This window comes from Agelaius phoeniceus, chromosome 10 (genome assembly GCF_051311805.1).
Source record: "Agelaius phoeniceus isolate bAgePho1 chromosome 10, bAgePho1.hap1, whole genome shotgun sequence".
In the NCBI taxonomy this organism is placed as follows: domain Eukaryota; kingdom Metazoa; phylum Chordata; class Aves; order Passeriformes; family Icteridae; genus Agelaius; species Agelaius phoeniceus.
In genome coordinates this window covers 9454815-9478865 of record NC_135274.1, presented here as the reverse complement: position 1 = coordinate 9478865, position 24051 = coordinate 9454815, and the positions used below count along the sequence as shown (strand labels likewise).

The following is a 24051-nucleotide window of genomic DNA, read 5'->3' as shown; positions in this document are numbered from 1 at the left end:
TTAATAATTCATTCATCATTATTATTGATTACTGAGGCTTTGGAATGGCAATATTTAGGCTCATGTCTACTACTGCTAAGAAATTAATACTATACATTATATAAATGTATGTGTGCAAAGCTCCTAATGATTCTAAAGGCATCTGCTATGAGCACATTGCATTCCTTGGCAACCAGCAGTGTCCATCATTGGGAGTTGTGCCATGAATTTTGGCAGCAGCACAGCTGGGTCCTCCTATTAAAATCTAAGGTAGATTGATGAATGAGTTCAGCAGCAGACCAGCTATTCAACAACACAAAATAACGAGCAATATAATTTTTGTGGGAGTAGCAGCAAGTTTAAACACTGGGAAATAGCTGATTTTCGATATGTTGTATAAAATCTAGGCTTCATAGGGAAAGAAAAAAGTGCCTGGACAAGCCAACCTCTTCCCAGTCAGTGGTTTTGAAAGAGGTAAATTAGATATTGTTTAGGAAAACAGTGCAGATGAAGCCAACAGCTGCATTCCTTGGTTATATTCATGTTAAAGTTTTGTGTGTGCTTTCTATTTCCCCAGTTAACTGAATCTGCCTGGGGTAGCAGCATCCCTGTGTTCTGAGGAAGGCACATCCCAATCTCCTGTGTGCCTCCTGGACGTCTCCCTAATTTGAAACAGAACCACTACCACCCCATGAAGCTTTTGAAAATAATTGAGGTCTGACCAAAAATGTTCAGTGGTTTTATATGAAATGCATTTATTTCCTCTTCCTTTTTCTATGGAAAAGTTCTGGCTCCCTGGTTTATGGAAAGGAAAATATGTTGAGAACAAGTGGTTTTCTTGGTGCTGCCTAATGATAACTGTTTAATATCAAACTTTCCATTGAGACATAGCAAATTCCCAACTCTTAATCCTTGCCACCAGAAAAGTGGAATATCCCAGAATTAACAGTAATATTTATGGTCTTTCAAGTCCACTTTGTGTGATTCATTTTTATTTTCTCCATATTGAACAGAATACTACTGAAAAGAAACCATAATTGCATGTTTTTAAAGATGCTAACTGAATACATTATTAATGGGTTTGCAAAGAACAAAAAAATTGTGCATTTACGACATACCACCACTTTATTTTGGATATTTTCTATGAAACATTTGGAAAGCTTTGCTTGTTTTGTAAGACATCCATGAGGCAGAACTCAAAAGTTGGTTTTGGTTGTAATCAATGCCAACTGAATCCCCAATGATTAACATCAGTGTTTTTGTTTTTCTGTCCTTTATGCACTTACAAAGCTCAAATTTTTGGTAACAAACTAATTTGAAATCTGGAGGGAATTAAAAAAATTGCTGAATGAAAAAAAAAATCCCTCATGAAAACCTCATATATTAGACTTTAGAAATCAGGGTTCCTGTCAGTAATATCAATTAATAGATCTGGTTTTTTCTTTTCTCTGTCATTGCTTTAGGCAAAAAACCTACTACCATGAGGACACCATGCTTTAATGAGTCCAACTGAAGAAAAAGGTGTAAGAGAGGTGGAAGTGGTGATAGAAATTGTGCCAGAGAAGGATGAAGAGTAAAATAGGACTGTTGGTGTTGAAAATACCTCGCCGTTTCAGTAAGTATAAATATCAAGTATCTCCCTGAAGTTGAAGAATTTGGGAAAATTAAATGTTAAGGGTTAGAAAAATTGGGAATTACTTTAAAGGTCCGTGAAACACTTGAAAGCAAGAAGCCAGCATCCAGCCCAAAGGGGATTGTCATCTGGCACTACTGCTGCCCATTCTTCAAAAGAGAAAGCACTCCTGACTTCAGTGGGTTTGTTTTCCTAGCAGACAAAATAATTATTTTTGGATGCTACGTTGTTAACCCAAGTCATCTCTGGCTGACCTACAGCTAAGCTTTTCAGTCAGGAGACAGGGCACCCCAAACTTAGCTCCTTCTGGCTAATTCAAGTGAATTTAGCATTGCACTGACCTTTTAAAAGATTATTCCTTTGCCACCTCATCCACGTGAATTTGCTTTTGTGCTGGTATGTTGGGTATTATGAGCAGAAAGTGACACACATGTTTGTGTGTTCTAAATAAAGGCCTTTTGTGGATGGTTCATCACATAAATGATCTTTCTATTTGATGAGGGGCTGGCAGAGCAGAGCTCATGTTTGAAAGATCAGGACCATTTTCACAGGTCACTGACTCTGTGTGTTTGCAAGAGAGCAAGTCTGGTGCAGTGAGTGTACCCAGGAGAGAGGGCACACAGTGACAAAGGTAGCCCTGCTGGAGCTTTTCAGGGTGTTTGAGTGTGAACTTGGTTTTCTGCAGACATTTTCAGTTGTGTTACGTGTGCAGCTGTAAGAAATAAAGGCATGTGCAGCCTTCCCTTCACTGTTACAGGCGTGGTTCAGCCCTTCCTCTGCAAAAGGATCTGGCCCAATATGAACCCTGAATATTGCAACAAAACAGCCACTGAAAGAAGAGAGAGGAGAGAGAATTGGTGCCAAGTAGGTATTTCCAAGTAGGAGAGGCTCATTTTGCAGAGCCTAATGAGGGCTGAGAAACCATGCTTCTGGGATCTGTCCAGATTCCATGAATAAGCCACAGAGAAACTGATGAAAGCTAATAATAGTCTCAAATTCCTCACTTAAGTTTGTGTTCATTGTAGACTTGGAGTCGTTAGGGGAGCAGCAGCCTCTGCTCTGCAGCAGTGTCCCAACCTCAGCCATTGTTGCTGTTGGCCACCATGTGCCTTTAAAAATGGGGTTTTTTTCACAAACATGGCCCTTAAAATACTTTTAATCTGACTTTTTTTTATGAAGGAAGGCATGTTTGAAAAATCACTTTATGGAAAAATTTTCCTTAATCTGAAAAGCCTTTCTGATGGGCAGTTTGCTAAATTAGCTCCGCCTTAATTTATGAAAAGCAATTTGGAAAGAACGGGATATTGGCATTGCATGGGATAGCTGAGGGAAGTGCAAATGTGCCTGGAAGTCTGCTGCAAAGTCACAGGGACTGCAGTTGATACAAATCAGAGGTTTTATCAGAAAATCCCCCTCTGAAGTCATAATCCTTATTCATGCCAGGTGAACCCCCATATTCATCCAGGGAATGAAGTGTTGCTCTCACATGTCCTGGCTATTAGCTTCTGACAGTTTTTTGGCATGCTTTAGCCTCATGGGGTTGATCCTGCACAGCTAAATGAATGGAGACCTTGTGACTTGAAAGGGATGGAGGATCATTTCAAAGAGTCTGTAAGGTGAACTACAAGGGTGCTAAGTCCTTGTCAGCCAGTTGTGGTTGCCTTAGATTTTTCAGAATTACTTGGGTACCTTGAAGAGCCCTCAGTATCCCTGGCCTTTAATATCCCTATCACTCATTTCCTCCCACCTGAGCACAGAATATCAGGAATCAGTCCTAAAAGTGCAAATACACACAAGTTGCAACACTGAAAATTATTTTCCAAAAGACTTAGCTCTTGGGAGTAGATCAAGAGGGAGAAAGAAAATAGAAAGAAAAGTAACAGCAAGGAAAACTGTAAATAAGTAAGGTGCTGTGTCCTGAGTCCTGTAGGCATACATAATTTATGAATTTACCTACAGAATAGCTCTGTGTTGACTTGATAGTGACTCCAGTTCAGGAGGAATCCAAAAATGGTTCATGGCAAGTTAGTGCAAATTATTCTTTTTGACTGCAAATTGCTTAAGTTTGGTGTGTGGAAAATGAGGCCAGTGATGAGTGCAGCACATGATTCTGGTAAAAGGATTTTTCTTTCAAAAATCCCAACCAAGACATTTATTAACAAGGAAATAATGGCAATATTTTCAATAGTTTTGATACTATGAGACCATCTATTTATCATGTTCAGCTGTCTTTTGTGATTACATAGGATGTTAGTTTTCTCAGCATTACCAAAAAAAATCAGGAAAGAAATATGTGAATGCTATCAGAAAGATAACAGCACACCTCTTGCTCTAGGATTTGTAGCAGTAATTCATACACATACCAGCACTGACATGACATTAGGATGTTAATTAACACTGCTCTCTCCGATTTTCACTTCTCTATTGAAAAACTAATTCAAGATTATTAAGAATGCTTTTTGGGCTCATCATTTTAAGTTTTGTATTCTTATTTTTTTTTTCAAAGCTAAGAATCCCAAAGTTTTCTTGACAGGCTGGGGGAGAGGGTTTTTTTTTCCATTATCTATCTTTATTCTTAAATTCTAACATTCTTCGTCCTTACCCTTTTTCATCTTAATGCTTTTATTTCACTATCCCCTTTTCATTCCTTGGACTCCTATTCCCAGGTATGGACATGGCCATTCCTTGCACGCCCTGGGAGAGCTCAAGGTTTGGGTAAGGGAGATGCAGAGGGTCTGACTGGGATTTACTGAGCCTGTGCAGAAGCTGCAGCCATAGGTCACAGATTTAGGGCAGGCAGGAAAACAGAAAGAAGCTGGGAAGAGTTAACTCCTATTTCATCTGTAAATATCAGAAAATTAATGTGGGTGGCCTGTGGTTTGGGTGGAGTCGAGGTCATGTTTCCTCACCTTTCTTGCTACTCCTGTCTGTTCTGTGCTTCTAAACCTGTCTGACAATCATCTTCCCCAGCTGTTTCCTCAGATTGGGAAACATTATTTGCCAACAAACACCCTTCTGTTTTTCTTCCTGCAATACCCTTATCAGTGGAAGCGAGCATTTCGTTGGGATAGAGGGCCATTAGTCAGGAAAATCTACTTTTACAGAAGCAGGAGACTGTACCTGGTGTTGTGCAGCTGAACTGACATAAATGGCACAGCTCAATTTTCAGAATGAGACCTTGGGCAACACTGAGTGAAGCAATGTTTAATCCTTTGAAAGGCTTGGGCTTATCTCTTTAAAATGCACTTTGACACATTGGAAGGAAGCCCTATCCATATAAACTGCCATTGGTTCTGGTGGACACAGGGGAAGCTTCTGGCACCTTCTCAGAGAAACCACTCTAGTAGCTCCCCCACTACCAAAACCCTGCCATGCAACCCAATCCACAATGGCATCTTAAACATGGGCCACCATCAATTCTCATTTTTCAATAACCTACTTCCCCCTGTTTCAGTCCTACAGAGCAGACATTTGCTGCAGTTTAACCAGATTTAATTTTAACTGAAAATCACTGGAATGTAGGAAGGAGAATTTCCTTTCTTTTATTTTTTTTCCTCCGGTTCAATTAGCATAGAAGTGCTTTGAGAAGAAAGGAAAGAAGTAGTGAAAGAAATAGCACAAGATATGTGTTTGTGGCTTTCTTACCCAAGCTATCCATAAGATTCTGAGGGTCGGTCACAGCTGAATTGGAGAAATGGCCATAGTTCAGTTCTTGTACTGCCTTAGTGCAAACCATGTGCAAAGATTCAATTTCCTCTTGACTTCTGATGATCTCTATTTGCATCCAGCTGCTTGCTAGGACTTCACATGCACAACCACATTTGGTAGTAGAGTTGCATAGATTTTCTCATAAAAAAAGATGAAGAATGCATGGCAAACTAAACCTGACACAGAGTTTGACTTTAGAGTGGTGGATAGTGAGTGAACATGCTGGGAGGTATTTTCTATGCACTCTCCTCCTTGTGGAAGGAATATTTCCACAGAATCTGCAGTCTTCTGTGTTCAGGTGACCCCACAATTAAGACAATTTTAATTAATAAGTTTGGCAGCACCTCCAGGCTGCATAAAAAGTTGATTCCTATCTGGGGGAGGGAAACTTTGATGGCTGTGGCTATTTTTTCGCTGTTTCAATAGAAAACTTTGCTGTCTCTCATTTAATAGATTCACATTGAATTTACTTCCTGCCCTTTAATGATGGCATACTCATTTCCCTGGACTTATTATTTCACAAGCTTTCATTTAAGAAAGTTCTGTCTGTAAATTAATTAATCTGTAGTGTAGATTTATTCTTCAGCATGTCCACATTTGATATATACAGTATTTAAGTTTGTATTCACTTAGCAAAGCATTTACTCCATTATCCTCTAATAATTTCCAGTCCAAATACAGAATCTAAAGATTAATGTACTATAAATTTCTCCTTGCAGAAGTTTTATTGCTATATTAGTTATTAAGTTATGTTTGCACTGATGTTCCAAAACAGGCAAGCTAGATAAGAGATTTGTTTATGTTTTAAATTAAAGTGAGTCTTTTACAGTGACTTCAGACTGAAAGGCTAAATATTATGGCACATACACTATCTTTACAGCTGGACAAATATTGCCAATCAAATTTGAAAAAAATCAGGAAGAGTTTTGACATAGTTTTATGAACAGCCAGCCATGCTTTTCTTTTTTCTTTCATTTGCTGTGAAAGTGATATTGTGTTATTTTTTTTAAAGGCCACTAAATGCATGCTGTGGAAAAAATATTGTATCTCTTTCCAGCTTTTTTTACTTCCCCAGAAGAAAATGTTGTCTCACACTTCCAATTCCTTTGCTGTTCAAAGTGTCCTAAACTCCTTCACATCAAGGAGACTGAGCAAAAAATAAATAACTAAGGCAACCCTTGGCTCCTAGATCACCTCCATGCAGAGCTGGTCAGTAACTCAAAATGGAACATAAATACTTAACAGCAGCTTAAGACAGGGCACAAGGGTATTTTAGGATTCACTAAGTCATAACTTCCTTGTAACTGAAAAATCCATGATTTTCCCTATGAAGCAGAATGTTCTTAACTGAGAGTCCCACTGGTATCTGTTCCAGTTAATTATTGTGATGTGTTTGTTGTACTTTTGTGAGGAAAGTTGCTGAAATTTCAGTCTGATCTCTAAAATCTCTGATTTTAGAGAAGAAATTATTTTCAGTATTATTTTCTGATATCAAGAGGAAATATTATTATTATTATTTCCTCTTGATATCCAAAATCTCTTTCCAGTTTCAGGAATATGATCTAAGACTGTAAGAAGAAATGTGTCATGCATTAATCTCAGTTTGTCATATTTACACACTGATTATATGATAGACTCTGTATGATGTGATACCCAGTAATTTGTGGGACAAAGCCCACATTGTGTATATCAGATTTAAGAACATCTCTGTATCTCCAAAGGTTATGTGCTTACATCTATTTACCTACACAGATACTGTATGGGTAATCCAGGGAAGTATTTTGCTTGGCTGCACTTCTCTTTTCCTTTCTCTGCATTCTTTAATCTTAGACAAGTTACTACTCTAATTACTGATCCCCATTAGGAACAAGAGAAAACAACAGCAACAAGTAAGCCCTAACCAAACCTTTTGAAGCACATTGGTGTATTTTATATGGTAAAATGTGTAAATCATCTACATTAAGATCTGTTATACAAGTTACTTTGAGGTGTAATATATCTTATAAGAGATGTGTGCAGTTTTCATTGTCCCAGCAAAATTTCTAGTCCTTTCAAATGCAACTTAAGCACAAGCATGTTGGGTCAGTTGAGAAGATAAAATTTGCATTCTCTGTTTCACTTCCTGAATTTCATTCCCATCTCTTTTTTCCTCAGTTATTAAAATGCACAAAGCCACTGCTGCCAGCCCACTTATCCCCTGCCACATTGAATCAGTGTATCCACAGAGAGTGTTTCCTGTGCTCTTGGAGCTGTCACAGATGGACTGGAAGAGCTTTCTGGTGATGCAGTCCAGCAGGGGACACATGCTCCAATGACAGCAGTGGTGCACAATTAGCACAGGCTAAAAGAGCACAAAGGAAATTGTGGAGCAGAGTGAAAGCTGCAGAACCCTTAGCTGTAACTCACTCAGGGCTTTCCAATTCTCTTTGCAATAAGGCAAAAAGGCAAGTTAATAAAGCACTGAATATTTTGGTAAGGCAAACTATTGGGCTATTTTTATATAGAATTATGAAATATCAACAGACTAAGGCTGACTTCCTTATGAAAAATGTTCTTAGAAGTTTGGAACTCAAATGATGAATTGTCTTGGGTTTGCCATTCTATGGTAAAGATTTACAAAACACAACCTCAGTTTTCTTGATCACTTTAATACCTTAAAAAAGAAAAATGTTCCCAAGGGATCCCTACTGAGAAGGAGGTTTTGCTGTGAGTCCCTGTGCGCTGCCACACTAATCAATAGTTGTGACTGATTGCTGTAACTAATCCATAAGATATAGGACTGAAGCATGGAGGGGTTTTCAAAACTTTGTTCTGTGTCTCCCAGGGGGAGAGCAGCCCTTCCACTTGGAATGATGGGCTTATTCCAATCTTTGTGATTCCCTAGTTCTGTCTGTGTGGGCACTAAAACCATCCCCTCATCTGGTGTGTCAGCCCTGCAACACCACTTCAGCAGCCACGTGCTGGTCTGGTAAAACAAACAGCTCTAATGATCTCCACAGAAGCCCCTGCAGACTCTGGAACTCTTCTCCATTTTCAAGGTCACAAATCTGCTTGAGGGTGATAAATTCATGAATTAATAATACTAAGCACTTTTCATCCAGGAGTGTCAAAGGTGAGAAACCATTGTTAGTCCCATTTTTATCAAGGAGGAAATTGAGCTGTAAAGTGACATGTACAAAATGATTTTGGAAGCCAGTGGTAGATCCAGGAAAAGAGCACAGTTCTGTGCACTCAGCTTGCACTGCAGCCACTCTGCTTCGTGCTGCCTTTTGTGCAACAGCACACTCCTATTAAAGCTGAGATTTAAGTTCCACAAGAGCCAGGAAATTAAACTCTGCTACACAGTGTGTTCATTGTACATTTTTATTGGACATGGCCTGTACATTACCTAGTGATCATCCTTCTCACAAAGGATAGTTTTCACAGAGCCTTATATGCATATTTCTTTTGTCTTATTTGTGTAATACTGTAACTGCAAGCAAAACAGCAAATACTCTATTATTCTAATTGTCAGGACTGCACTAATCGGGGTATTTTCTATTATTTTGCCTTTTTAAAAATTACTTTATCAAATGCTTAGAGTACAAATAAATGTCTTAAACACTTTTCTGGGATAGCCCAGAATTGATTCAGACACTTTCAAGCTCTCATGGAACATGAGAAAAGTAATGGGAAAGTACCCAGGGTGAAGACCATCCCCTCTGGAAGAGATCTCTTGTTATGCTTAGCTTTGACATTCCTTGAAAAAAAATGTTTTATTCAGCGAGGATCTTCTGTCTGTTCCCACCAGCCCCTTTTCCCCAAAGGATCTCTTGACTGTCTATTATAATTCTTGTTTCACTCACAAAACACTTCCTTGAAATGAGTACTTCTAACAAGCACCTCTATTCATGTAAGCACTCCAGAAAATCCTCTAGATGCTGAAGAAACACTCAGAACCAGAGTGAAGCTTTTATCTGCCAGAAAATTCTGGGAGAGTTATTCTTGAGAAACACTGAATGCTCTGCCAGGCACATCAGTTACTATTTAGCCATTTAACAAGTCAAATAGCTTCAGGTACAGTCCTGTGCAGAATATACAGATTAGCCTGGGGGCTGAGACAGGCAGGCTCTGAACAGGTCAGTTTTATTGTTAAAATCCTGAAATTGCTTCTAGAAACAAACTGTAATGATGTCTTGCATTTATAAAAATTGGTTTAAGCTTAAATTTAGCATTATTTTTTAACAGTTTCTTTCTACAAAAGGCAGCCATTATATAATACATCTTCCAATAGGAGTGGTCCTACCTATACTGATTTTATTGCATTATTATTTTTCCTTAATCTTGAGCCTTCTTTTTTTTCCTAATTTCAGCAATATTTTCACTGAAATGCTTCTGTGTTGTCTCTGCTGCCTTGGATTGGGCCATTTGTAAATTTGTTTTGCAAGAGAACTTAACAGAAGAAGGAAAGTCTAAGAAACACACTGCAATGGCAGGGTAGTGGTTGGAGAGCAGTGGCAGAGGTGGAGCCTGGAGGAATGAAAGGAGCTGTTTGCCTGTGTGGCCAGGGCAGCACATTCACTGACAGCTTCTCCACAGCACCAGAGTGCCCAGATCCTGAGTTTTAGACACTCTGGCCCTGTCTGTAGGAGAACTGGGTCAGCTTTGATTTTGCAGAAGCATTTTCAGTCCCTAGCACCTGTCACTCCCTGGAGGACAAGCCTTGTCATCTGCTTAGAGTGGCACTTTCTGCCTTTTCTGTTTACTTGACTTGGCATTTAGAATTTCTACTACTTTGCACATTTAAATCACAATTACTTCTGCATAGAAATAATTCTATAATAATAATTTCTAGTAACATTTCCTTTTTTTTTCTCTCCCTGCTTCTAAGGGCAGATGCTTCTAATTTCCTGTTAGAGATTCCAAATCTTTAAGTTTAGTAATGTGGCAATTTCCCATGTTAACAAACAGGACAACTACCACTAGAGGGCTTGAATAAGGGCCCAAATCTTACCTCTGTTACACCTTTTACAATCTGCAGTAATTTAATGGAAATTGTAGTTGCCCATTTTCCTTTAAATTTGAAAGACAGGATGACAGCTTTTTTTAAATTTTAAATTAAATCGAAGATCAGCTTAATAAACCATGGAGGTGATTTGCTTCTTTAAAGTTCTGTTAAAAAGGAGACAGAAATTTTCTGAGATAGCACTTGGAAAATGAAAACTTCTTTTAGTTGTGAAGACCAAGGATCACTCTTTAAAGTCAGTTTGCAGCCTGGTCCTTTAAATGCCTTTAAGGCGCCTGTGTTTAAGGACAGAAACTCTGGTGTGGCACCGGCAGTGCTGAGCCAAGGGGACCCAGGGGTGCTCCTGTGCACCAGAATTCACCATGGCTCAAACACTAATCCACAGAAACAAAACTTCTCCAGGGTCTAATGACTAAAATTCACTTAGTAACACTTAGCACTTACCACTTTTGGTACATCTTCAAAGAGCTGAACTAATAGCAGCTAATTTAATCTTCAAACAAGCTGAGTGAGGAGCATTATCGTTGCTGTTAAACTGGGGGCAGAGCAAGGGATTGGCAGTGCAGAGAAACAGAAACCAACGCCTCCACCCAGCTGCTTTGTGCCTCACTAAGAGAAAAGGTTTTTAGTGGATTTAATCCTGGTGGGTATTTTGGGGTGGTTGCTGACTCTTCCCAAATCCTAAATAACTATTATTTTAAAATCTAAAGGTAAAATCAAGGTTACAAGAGGGAAGGGGGAGAGGTAGGGAAACTAAAAAAAAAAAAAAGGGAAAAGTATATTTCTATGGTCCTGGGAACACATTCCCTATTTTAGGAGATGTATAAACCATCAAGGAGGAGAGACATTTCTGTTCCTTCTCCCCAGAGCTGTGGTTCTCAAGGGCCCCATTTATCCTCATCTACATTACTTTAAAAGGAAACAAAGCATGTTGAGCTGGGCACCTTCAGCAGCCTGCTCTACCATGGGATTCCTTCCATGGGAATACCCTGAGGTGGCCTAAGTAGGCAAAAGATAGCACAGTAAATTGGGAAAAATGCCAGAGAACAGATAGAGGAGTAAACAGGGACATGGGAGGGCAATGTATAAGCTACAAAGGAACCATGCAGTTGCTTCTAAATAAAAGATGAATCCTGGCTGGAGGCTTATTTGATTTAATGAAGCTATGGACAGGTCTTCAGGTAAAACTATCAAAAATCTAGAGATCTGGGCTCACAGAAAGAGGGGCTTGATGAATTTCTGCAGTTTGTATTCTGCCTTCTCTAAAGTCTGCATGAGGTATGAATTAATAAGCAGATGCAAAATTAGCAAATTCAAGGCTTATTCTCAGGTGCTCAGGTTTAAGAACACATCAAGTAGCATCATCTTCAAAAAGATTTAGTGAATAATTGGTTTTCTGCCATTGCAAATCCAAACCTGAGCATGGACTGTAAGCACTTCTGTGTGTATATATACATATATATAGGCATAAAATTAACACTAGTTTTAAGCAAACAACCCAGTTTAAATAACTCAATAACACCTGTTTTTTCACAAATACACCTCTACATATTAATATGTTTAAGTGTGAATTTCTGCAGGAATTGCAAAAATGCTCAGGTCAAGTGAGATGATTTGTTTAAGGATTCTAGTGTTTTTAGGGGCTATACTTTTTATCAATACTTCCTGGCATTTGAAAGAAAAGATATTTTGAATTAGAAAATTAGAACTTCTTGCTTTAGGAATGGAAAAAAACCCCTTTTTTATTTTTTAGTAATTTTATTATTATTATTCAAATATTGGGGTGGGGTTTTTTAATGAGTACTTTATTGCCTAGATTTTTACACAGAAGAGAACAACTATATTTCTTTACAATGCTGGGCAATTTGCCACGTTGTTCCATACTCCAGCACCTTGGCTCCAGTCCTCCCTGGCAATGACTGGTCCAGTAGAGCAAAAATCCCTCCTGCCAGCCAAGTCAGTATTTCTGCAAAGTGTGTTGGTCATTTTCCCTGTGCACCTCCTGCCTCTGCTTCCTCACATGCAGAGCTTCAGGAGATCCAGAGTGGTTATGGGATTCCACAGTTCAGGGCACATGATAATGAAAAGCACAAATCTCCTTCATCTCTTCCTCCTGCATGTCTCTTTATGATGATTCCACTACATGAACACTCCCTGCAATGCTCACAATGCTGCACACCGCTGTAGCAGTATGTGGTTTTTTAGGTTGGCTCATTTTCCTGGCCTTCCTCTTGTCATGGATCCAACTCAGGTGAAAATGAAAAATGATACAACACAACATTAGCCATTGCTTTGGAAGCTGGGTACAGGGCAGGAATTCTGGGTGCCTTAGGCAGGTAAGCACTAATAGGTTACCTGCCTGAGGCACTCACTCAAAGAGCACTGATGGTCCCTTCTATGTCTGCAACAAAAAAATCCTGGAAGAGGAAGAGGTGTAATGTGATCACAGAGCGCTCAGAAACGTATTCATTGCTCTGCTTTGTCTTTGTAAATCTTTCCAATGTTCAGCAGGACAGCTGTGCTGTAGCTGCTAGCTATTAGGGCTGCACACTGCTTTTCAGATTTACAGCTGTGTGCTTGTCATTTCCAGATGCAGTTTTACTAAGACAGTCACTCAGGAAACGTTGTGAGAAGCAGCAGGTTTCCAGTAAAACATGCCCATAAACACCACGGTTGCTGGCAAAATAAGACTTACACCCAGATGCTTCAGGAGAAAAACAGTCTATTCTTTGTTCCCTTTTACCCTGAGGGTTCAGCTGAGCTCCATAAATATGTACAATGGAGAGCCCATCCTGCTCTGCTGGTGGACAGGACACGAAATTCCTCCTCTCAGACACTGCTGCTATTTCTGCTGCATGGGTCTGTACAAGGATTCTATCTGAGGCTAATAAATCAGAAAGCTGTTTCAATCAAAACTCAAATCGTAGGCTATGTGGTTATTTTTGCTCTCAGTTGAAAACTGGACCTCAGCTGAGAAATTCAAGAATCCAGAGAGTGAAATACACAAAAACTCCCGCTGTTTCTGAGTTATCCCAACAATACCCATTGCCCATCAGACTCTGGAAACAGGAGAGTGCAGCACAAAAATTGCAAAGATTTAATTGGCACCTGACAAAGGATAAGCAAGGTGGGGACCATGGGCTGCTCAGGCACTTCTGTCTTGCTGCTGTTGGATGAAAGCACTAACCAGCATCAGGGAGCTTTTGTATGCTGCATTTTGCAAGTTAAAGTTATAACTGTGACTGGTAACAATAGATCACATGACAGTTTTTTCTCATTTGTTTCCCCCAGCTTTTCTTCTAAAGTGAAAGAACTTCCTCAGTCAGCTTCCACTCAGGCAGCAAGCAGCATCACAAGGAAGGTAGGAGCTGTATGCATCTGTGTTGTTATTTGCCCCTGGTAAGAGGGGAAGGGTTTGTAGTCTGCTTCAGTTCAGATGGGAATCAAGTGCCCACCAAGCTGCTCTATCACTCCCCTCCTCAGCTGGACAGGGGAGAGAAAATATAACAGAATTCTCCTGGGCCGAGGACTGGGAGAGACCCCACACTGGTTACCAACCTGTGTTGGCAAAACAGACTCAACTCACGGGAAAATTAATTGAATTTATTACCAATCAAAGCAGTGTAGGATAATAGAAAAAGCCCCAAATCTTATAACACCTTCCCCAACCCTCCTTCCTCCCCAGTTTAACTTCCCATTCTTATTTCCCCCACCCTGGCAGTGACACAGGGGGATGGGAATGGAGGTTTTGGTCAGTTTATCACACATTGTTTCTTCCACTGCTTCCTCCTCATGGAGAGGACTCCTTACACTCTTCCACTGCTCCAGTGTGGGGTCTAGTTCTCCATGAACTTCTCCAACAAAAGTCCATTCCAGAGGCTGCAGTTCTTCATGAGCTGCTCCGGTGTAGGTCCCTTCCATGGGATACAGTCCTTTGGAACAGACTGCTCCACTGTGGTCCCCCACAGGGTCACAGTCCTGCCAGCAAAACTGACTCAGAGCACTCACCCCATGGGCTCACAGCCTATTAGGGCATCCCCCTGCTCCAGTGTGGGGTTCTCCACAGGCTGCAGGGGGATCTCTGCTCTCCATGGACCTCCAAGGCTGCAGGGGCACACAGCTGTCCCACCATGGGCTGCACCACTGGCTGCAGAGGAATCCCAGCTCCATAGCCTGGCCAGCCTCCTGCCCCTCCTCCTGCACGGGCTGGGGGCCTGCAGGATTTCTGCTCTCCCCAGGTGCAGCTGTGGAGGTGCTTTCCCCTTCCTTAACACATTTCCTGGAGGTGCTGCCCCTGCTGCTGAGGGGCTCAGCCTTGGCCAGCAGTGGATCTGTCTTGTGTTCCTTTGGACACAGGGGAAGCTTCTGGCACCTCCTCAGAGAAGTCACCCCTGTGCTTCCCCTGTTCCCCAGACCTTGCCATGCAAACCCAGTACGATGGTGTAGCACAAACAGAGCACTTTATCTTTCTCCCTCATCTCTCTGATGGAGCAGGGCATTTATTTTTCTGGCAAGTGTTGTGTTTTCTTTTTAGCCTGTGTACCCCCTCTGTAGCATAGAAATAATTTCCTTATAGCTGTTTTTACAGTGCAGGGTAAAAGTTGATGTATTCATTACCAAGGCTCCCCAGGCATTTTTTTGTGCAATTTACAGAGATGTACTGAATGAAAGATATCTACTGCCAGCTTGTCAGCCTGAGCAGGGGACTGTGCAGTCCTGCTCAGCCTGACTCCTGCCTGCTCTCCAGTGGCTTTGCAAAAAAGCAGAGGGGACGTGAGAGCCAAAACAATGGTGACAAACTGAAATGTAGAAGTGCAGTTCAGAGCACACACAGTGCACCCTGAGCTCCACCCCTCCTGATCCTCACCCATTTTGTGGAATGCTTCATTCCAGAAGGCAGGAAAGGCAAAGCAGCAGCTCCTTCTCTTTGCTGGGCAGCTAATTAAAATGTAGGAGATGGTACGAGCAGCATATCAATAGTGCTGTAATGTACAAATTTTGCACCTACTACGTGTTGACCAGAGTTGATACCTCTTGTAGGAGAAAAAATGTATTACCCTGAGGATTACAAGAAAAAAAAATGTTGACATAAACTGCTTAGAATTGTGAGCTGAGAAATTTATTCCCAGCCATTGTCAGATTCTTTTCCTAAAGGATGACGAGCTCCATCACAAATGGAAATCTCTATTGCTTTAGTAGCTTTTTTTGTGATCTGGCTTCTTTCACTCTTTCTGTATGGAAGTGCTCCCCTTATGAATGTTTTTACTTCTTTCCCACTTTATTTTTTCAGGTGTGCCTTGAGATTGGCAAGCCAGTGCATAAAATACCAAACTCTTGAAATTTCAAAATAGGATTTTTTTGTAGTCTATATTAGAAAAATATTTATTTATGCATTTTAATAAAAATTTTGCAGAGTTTTAGGATTGTCTTCCTCATTTCTTTCTTTCTGCATCTTTCCATTTTTTTACCAGTGGGCACTGAGTTTCAGACTAGTACAGCTTCATTGCATTTCCATCTCCATTTTAGATTTGAATTTTACTTTTTGTTCCCCTTTTTCTTTTTGCCAAAGTAAAGCTCTTTAGAATATTTATTTATTTTCTGGAGTTTCTATTCTTTTATACAGCTTCAACAGCCATAAATTAAGAGATTTCAGTCTTGTCTCACACTGGTTTTTGTCATGTCTCTTCTCCTATGACTGTCCAGTGAGTATCCCAGCAGAAGCATTCCTTGACTCTATCACACTTCTCACCTTTTGTACCAACTCCAAGTTTTCTCCAAGGTGTTGTGGTCTAGCACAGCTTTGACAGTGAGGTCCTCCACAGCTGGCCAAAGGAGCAGCTGTGAGCTGGGCTCTGATGTTCCTGTGTGTTAATGCAGCTCCAGCCTCCCTCAGTTCCTCTGACCTTGGCTTGTACAGCTTCAGTGCAAGCAAACCTCATCCTGAGACACCTACAGTGGAGAAAAAGGCAAAGAAATGGAATTAATTGAAAAGGGTAATTAATGCAAGCAAGAAGAATTGCCAGAATTGCCTGCTTGTAGTTCTGAGTGAGAGCTTTCATTCTATCAGCAGAGAGTGCATCCAGGTCAAAGTTAAAAATAGTAAGATAAATGTTTACTTTGAGTGAGTGTGAATAAAAAGGTATTAGTGAAGATTCTCTGCCTTTCAAGGCAGATCCAGCTCTGAACTTCTGTATGTAGTGCAGAGTTAGATGATACAGGGTCAACAGGATGTCCTTTGAATCATTAATTGAGGAATAGGCTTAAAGTTGATTAGGCAGTTAAAGCTCAGTGGGAGAAAGGCGATTCTTTGCCTCTTGTTTGCTGTTTTCAGGGATTGTGTTGATTACATCAGGCAGGCAGGGAAGGGTGAAGCACAGTGGTTAGGTCACCTTAATGAGGGCAAATAAAATGTGTTTCTTTCAAAGAGGTGGAGAACCTTTTTAATTAGACATTTGTGGAACACTATTACTTTTTTATACGTTATTTTTATGGGGATTGTTTTCCCAGAAATCTCCATTTAACAGAGGGATGCTTTATGTGGTGTGTTCTGGTTTTGTGCATGGAGGCAGACTTTTTATTTTTTAATTTTTCTTCTCAGGAGCAAGGAGAATATATAACATATATAGTATTTATACCTGCTCTTTTAGACACACCATTTCTGTGACTCAAAAGTAACAGAAATAGCAGCTTTTCATATACACCATTTCCCACAAAGTGCATGAAACATGACTTCTGGGGGGGGATCTGTTTGGTTGTGCTTTGTAGTTTCATATGTCTGCACTCTGCAGTAAAAAGGTCCATAAAAATTCCTTTATCGTTATTTTAATAGATGAACCTTTCTCATACAAAAATGTTTAAAACAAAAGTCTCCAAGTAGCAGCCTACTGTATCCATATATCAACTTTATTTTGAAATTAACTTAGAAAATTTGGGGATTTTGTAAAGGCTTTGAAAATTTTTGACATCCTTGAATTTTCAGTGTGAAATAATCTAGAATTGAGTTGGAAAGAAACCTGAAAGGGTTGAAACTTGAAGACCAAATGCTGATCACTACAGATGTCTATCCATTTCTGTAAGGAGCAACTTCCCAAAGAGGATCCCTGAGGGATGCATGTGGATGTTTGAAAAGAGAGGAATAAGAAACAAAACAAAACAAGCAGGCAGCCGCCTCTGCATTTGATGATTTAACGAGAATATGTGTGTTAAATGTTACACTTCATCAGGACTTCATGTTTAGATGCTGTGAGGATGTCTGGAGGAGATAGTTGGACTTTCCATTCCAGCTTCTGGGGCTGGATTTCTAAACCTTTTCTTTCAAAGCAGAGCTGCCATGGAGGAGCTAATGCCCTTATTTAATATAATAATGCTGTGATTAATATATCCTGTCAGTGTGTGGGAAACCTGAACTCAATTTCCTCATCTGCCTGAGGGATTTGAACTCCAGACCACACAAAGTGACCTGATCAAGCTAAGCTATTTTGTGGGTGAAGAAGACTCTCTTCATACTTTCTTAGTCACCCAAGCAACACGCTAAGCCAGGTGTGGAGGAGGCTGATTGCTCTGATATCTGGTAGCTGGTGTTCACAACACACAGGGCCTTGAACACAGCTTCTCCCCTCCTGAGCAGTGCCTCTGGCAGGAGCTGGGTACCCAAACTGCCTGGTCCAGCCCTGTGCTTGTGGACTGAGAGGCCCTGGCACTGGCTGAGAGCTTGTCTGGGCTCTGCAGATCCAGCACAGGGATGTGCTCCCACTCACAGTCCAGCACAAGTGTGTCAGGCTTCTCCCTGATGTCCAGAAGCTTTAGGGAGCAGGACATCCCAAAAATCCAAAAGGATGAGGCAACCACGGGTTGCAAATTTGGTGTGGGCACAGGAATCCACCCCTAGCTTTTTGTAGGGTCAAGGTAGGAAGGTCTCAGCTGAAGGAAAGGCTGAGATTTCTTGATCAGGTTAGTGAGTCTGCAGGGCAATACCATGCTTGGCTGATTGCATTGGGTATGGTTGCCTACTATTCCAACTCACAGTTATAACTGTTACATTTTATTGGCCCCTTAGTTATTTTCATTCCCAGTGCCACTACAGCTCTGAAACCAATTGTGGACGTGTGTAGGTCAAGGGGAAGGAAAATTAAGGGTCATCTTAAGTTTATACAGTGGCGCTTTTTCATTTTCTGTAAAACTAACTACATTTAGGCTCCCTGTCGGGTAAGCCTTTTTTCCCTTGTCTGTTATTTTCAAAGAAGAGAGTGCATATGACAGTCTGAGAATAGCACCAGCCTGAACACAGATGGTAGGGATTACACCACACTGAGCCTTGACCTTCAAAAGCTCGCCGTTCCTTTTCAAGGTTTCTCTTCTTTGACAGGTGTACTGGCTTTTGTCAATTACTTTCATTAATGTGTTTTTTTCATTATGATCAATTACCTGTGGTTTAGATTGTGACTCAAAATTACAGCAAAACAGGTTCCAAACTGAAAAGCTGAAATTGTTTTCCATACTTTTCCCCCCTTTGTTGTCCCAAAGTGCTCTGAAACTCTCAAAGACTTAACTCATAATGGAGAAATATCTCCCAGGTTCTGCTCATTTCCATTAAGCACTTGGTCTGTGAGATTCTGGCTGGAGCACTAGGCTACACCTCACAGATCAGGTTTGCAGGGAACTGTATTTAAAAGATACTATTTTCTGACATGTTGAAAATTATCTAAAAAGTAAATATGGGAACAGAAATTAAGCATAGCCTTTATAATGTGGAAGGAAACTTTTCACAGGCCAGATAGAGCCATTCCTCTAGTGTATTGGTACCAGAGTGTAAATATCAAATGGAAATCAGCTATTTCAGACCAAAGTCATTGAAGTAAATGGTATGCACTGGTACAGATGAAACAGGATTCAGCCTTTTCTTCAGAGGTACTGGCAAACAGCTGAGAAATGCAAATGCACATTGTCAGCCTCACGCCTTGAACAGCCAGAGCCATGGCAGTCTGCAGAACTGGGCTGCTGTCGTAAGAACAGATTCTCTTGGGAGGTTGGTTTTCCTCTGCTGTTTTAGGTCTGGCTGAAAATGCCATAAATGGTTCCTCTTAACATCACAGAGGGATGTCTCTGACTGCAACAATGATGAGAGTCAATCACCAGTCAGTAGGACAGTGCAAGTTTCTCCCACTGTTCAGCATCTCACCGAAAGTGTGGTCTGAATTTATTTCCAACAAATTTCATTTATTTATTTCCATTCAAATTTCTCTGATAACAATCTATTCATTCCAAACCTGAAGCTGTCTTTTCAGGATGTATATAATGAGGAATCAGAGCTCACCTGCCAGTTTAGGACACTAAAGCAGAATGAGGCTCTCCATCCTCTCAGGTCCCTCCCGTGGCCTCCTGGCTCTCTGCAGCTGGAGCGAGGGGCCGAAGGGTTGGGCTGGGTTTGACCTGCTCGTGCATTTTGCCCTTTATTCACCTAGGAGAGCATCAGAGCTGCAAAAAGACTGCACATTGTTTGGCCTGGCTGAGAGAAACCAGTGGATGGGTTCTCAAGGGCAAGAGAGATGAAGGAAGAAGGATTGAAATGTTTTTCTGGCTCAGTGCCTCCTTTCACACAGTGCTGAAACTGGAGGGACAATCTAGTCCCAAACCAAACCTTAAAAGGTGCTAACATACAGGACAGCCAGAGGGATAGAAACTCCTCACAGTACACAAGGGAGATAAGCAATTAATGTTCATTAATGCTCATAAGAATTACTGTGTGAATCCTCTGTTTCCTGGACTAAGTAAAAGAAAGTCTAAAACCATAATAAATCTGTCTCAAATTTAGTAATATTTATTCCAACTACAGTATAATCACTAGAATAACATTGTGGTGCTGTAAAACATGTTGAAATATAGTGTTACATCATCACTGCTATTTGTTACTATAATTTTATCCAATAAATTATGGTGCAATCCATGGTTTGGGATTAAAATGACAGCTTTAATATGGCATCTTTAGTCTGCATAATGCTTGTGGTTCAGGACAATAAGAGTTTTGATCTAAAGTAAATAGGTGATAAAAAAAGCCACATGAGATTGGCTTTCATTTTAAAACTTCATTAAAAAGGGATTTGTCACTATCACTAAATATGTGAGGAAAAAAAATCAAAATCTGAAATGCTCCATAAATTGACTATATTTTTACCATGACTTCTAATTTGAAAGTTACTTAACAAACAAATGGTACTAATTTCCTGTAAAAAGCTCAATCACATTCAAAATGAGCTATTCACTTTGAAAGCCATGAGCTACCTAAAAGCTAAAGACAATTACAGAGTAGGGTTTTTTTTTTTTTTGTTTCAACACTGAAATGAAAATGATTTTCAGACTCCTCAGATTCCAGTAAATGTAACTTAGATCTCTCACGAGTACTCTGCAGTGAATAATGGAGGAACTAAGCCAAATATGTGCAGGATTCTGGGGTTTGTTGGTTGGTTAGTTGGTTGATTTTTTGTGGGTTTTTTTATTGATAAATAATATGAGAGTAGGAACATATAATACTTTCCAGAAACTGAGGTATCTAGAAACAATTTGCTTTGGGGGAATCTTAAAATTGAAAACAGTACCTACACTGTGTCTTATCTGCAGGTATAGCAGATGCTTTAGCAGTAATAAGAAGTATTTATTTTAAACAAAAAGGCTTTGAAAAAGAGATTACATTAATTTCTTCTTTATATACCACCCCTTTTAAAAGGCGCTGGAACATTTTACACATTAAAACCCTGGAAATAATTTCATCACTGAAATGATGCATCTGAGGCTGCACAAACCCTAATTTGCATCCTTCCTTTACATGACAATGACAATGACAAAGTCAGCCTTTATTTGCATGAGGTGCTTGCAGACACTCAGGAAAACCTGACCAGTGGCTGCCCAGGTTAGGGAATACAGCAAAATGCTCTCATCCACAGGATCTCTGAGACATGGTCTGAGAACTGCACACAGAGATTCCTGACATGGATTCTGGGTATTTATGGGTTATTGTTCCATTCCCCAGCAGAGGAGCCTCTGTCAAAACACTCTAGCAAGAAATTGCAGTAATACAATGGTACAAATGAAAGTAGTTTCTTAATAATCATTTAGGGTATATTTTCACACTTCTTATCAGTGAATTCTCATAAAACTAGTGCTATTATAAACCTAAATAAAGTTATATATATAAAATTATCTGAGATAGCCAATCTTTCTGTCGTGGGCTTGTGCTTATGAAATTATCTGATTATTAATGATATTCCCTAGAATAAAACCCCATAGTATATTAAAAAAAAACCAAAAAACCAAAACCATAAAAAGACCAAAAGCTTTGTGTAAATGATGTTAAATCACTTATCTGAAATATTATCATTTACTGCTGGAAGTGTACCTCATTTGAAACTGTGTTTCACAAACTGCCTCACTCCAAAAAAGTTCAGCAAAAAGTTTTCAGCAAAATATTTTTCCTTTGTCATATGTAATTTAATTTTATTAAAATCCTGGGGCTTTTTTCTTTGTTTGTTTGGTTGTTTTTTTTTCCAAAGAGAAACATTCTATATTACTAGTTAATAACTTATGATTATGTTCTAAAATCACCTTTTTTTTCCTTGCTGATTTGAATTTAAATTTGGAATCCCTTGGGCATTTATTTATTGTCACTATGAAAAATATGGGCAAAAGAGGAAGACAGAACAGACATCAGTGGACTACACCAAATATTTGCTTATTGATAAATGTGTGCTTAAGTTATGCTGAAATGTTTGAGATTAATTCCAGCAGAAAACTAAAAAACCATGGGAATAAATGTGAATAAATTATGTTGTTGATCAGATCACTCTTATTGAGATGAGCACGAGTAGCTCTGAAAGGTGCATCCCACAAGAATTTGTAGGAGTAAAATTTGCACAAGAGTTTAGAACTACTCTACTTAATTGGAGAGCAATTAATTCAGGTTCAAAGTGGAAGTTTATTGAAAACTTAGGTCCTAAGGTTCTAAGCACTCACCAAGAATGTAAATGTACAGATCTTAAGATTTGCCTAAACATGCTATTGCTGTGAGAAATTATCCAAAAACTTGGTGCACACTTTATTCTTCAACTCAACACTTTGTTCTTTAACTCAACACTTTGTTCTTTAATTGGAAAGCTTTTAAACACATAATAAGTCAAATTAAAGTAAAATAATCTGTTATTTTTCATATTAATGACATAATTACATTGCACCACTATAAAATTGCTTCCAGTCTAATTATGTCTAGGCAGAGATTACTGGTAATTAATATAACAAATAATTTTGACTACAACTAGCAATAATTGCTTTCTTGAAGACTTTCCTAAAACCTTTGAGTAATTTTGTTACTTCTACAAACACTATTGCAACAGTTCTTTAGCACTTAGGAATTAATTACTTATTTTTTTAAGTAATTAATTGCTACATGGAACTGCATGTTTGAAAGAGAACAAGAGGGGATACCTTTGTTTTGAGAGGTGTTGGTGAATGGCTCCTTTGGTCAGTGGCTCCACGCTGGTGAATGTGAGGCTTAGGGTGCACACACATGCACTGGTGCCTGGGAGCAGGAATGTCATCCAAAGGGAAAGTGGTCCAAAAAATTCCTGTTTCACTTAAAACATGATCAGTGCTGGGGAATAATTTGGGGACCTCTGATATAATATATTATCTCATGGCACATTAAAATATGAGCCTGTGAATATTTGTCATTTAAAAGCCCATCTACTACCACGTTTTATGCCCATCTTATCAGTAAATCTCTTTTTAAAAGACACATGATCTAAAATTTAAAAGTAAAATTTAATTTCCTCTCCTTACCAAATACTATGCCTCAGTACCAGGCTCATGTTTCAAGATCCATTTCACTAAGGAATCATTTTCATCTTCTGTACTCTGTGAGGCCTCTTTATGTCAGATATTTATCCATGCTTTATGTTTTTGCCTGACCTTACCTTCCCACTAAGGCTGAGACACCAATTGCTGCTACTGCTGCCACTTCTGTCTATCCATTCCCTAAAGTCTTTGTGACCTGTTAATCAAGGTGGGAAAAATTTCACTGTCCTGGGCAAGAAGGACCCCTTAAAGTAAGGGAAAACTAGGGAAAATAAATTAATTTTAGAAATAATGAATTTCTCTCTGAAATGAGATTTCTCGTACTCTGTAATAGGTGTACAAGATAATAGCATGAATTAACACATCTCTAACAAAGCACCACAATCTTCTTTCTCCAGCATGTCATCTGGGAATCATCCAGAGGTGTTTATACAGTGAACTAAGACTTGTTTCTTCTTTCTTTTTCTCTAAAATTTAAGTTCTATAGTTCTGTAATACCACGGACTTTACTGGACATGGGGATGTTTCAAAAAAGCTTTATTTTGGAGCCTTTGGATTTTGGTCTCCTAAACTTAAGCCAGTATATAGACTGTTATTGTTAATATTATTACTAAGCTAAACAAAATCTAAAATGGACCTCAAGTCTCTCCACAAACACTAGAATCAGAAAATCAAAATGTACTTTTCCAAACATACTACAAATATTGAGCAAAATACCCAGGATTTACAAGAGTAAAACTCATAATCATCTTTCACTATGTTGTTCTATTAATGCAATAAGCCAAAAATATCCTCTACATACTAAAAATAATAAGCATATTCTAAATCCCAGCCTAAAGGTTTAGTGTGGAGATTCTGTTTCAGATCTTATTCCTGTGGAAACTGA

General features: G+C 39.5%; 1 long non-coding RNA gene across 1 annotated transcript in view; it reads left to right on the top strand.

Annotated features, from left to right (window-relative positions):
• Positions 1–24051, top strand: part of LOC143694843 (uncharacterized) — a 64621-nt gene that overhangs the window by 16988 nt on the left and 23582 nt on the right. Inside the window, exons 2-3 of the long non-coding RNA XR_013183568.1 lie at positions 1443–1594; positions 13617–13686. This is a non-coding gene — a long non-coding RNA (uncharacterized LOC143694843). The remainder of the gene's footprint in view (positions 1–1442; positions 1595–13616; positions 13687–24051) is intronic.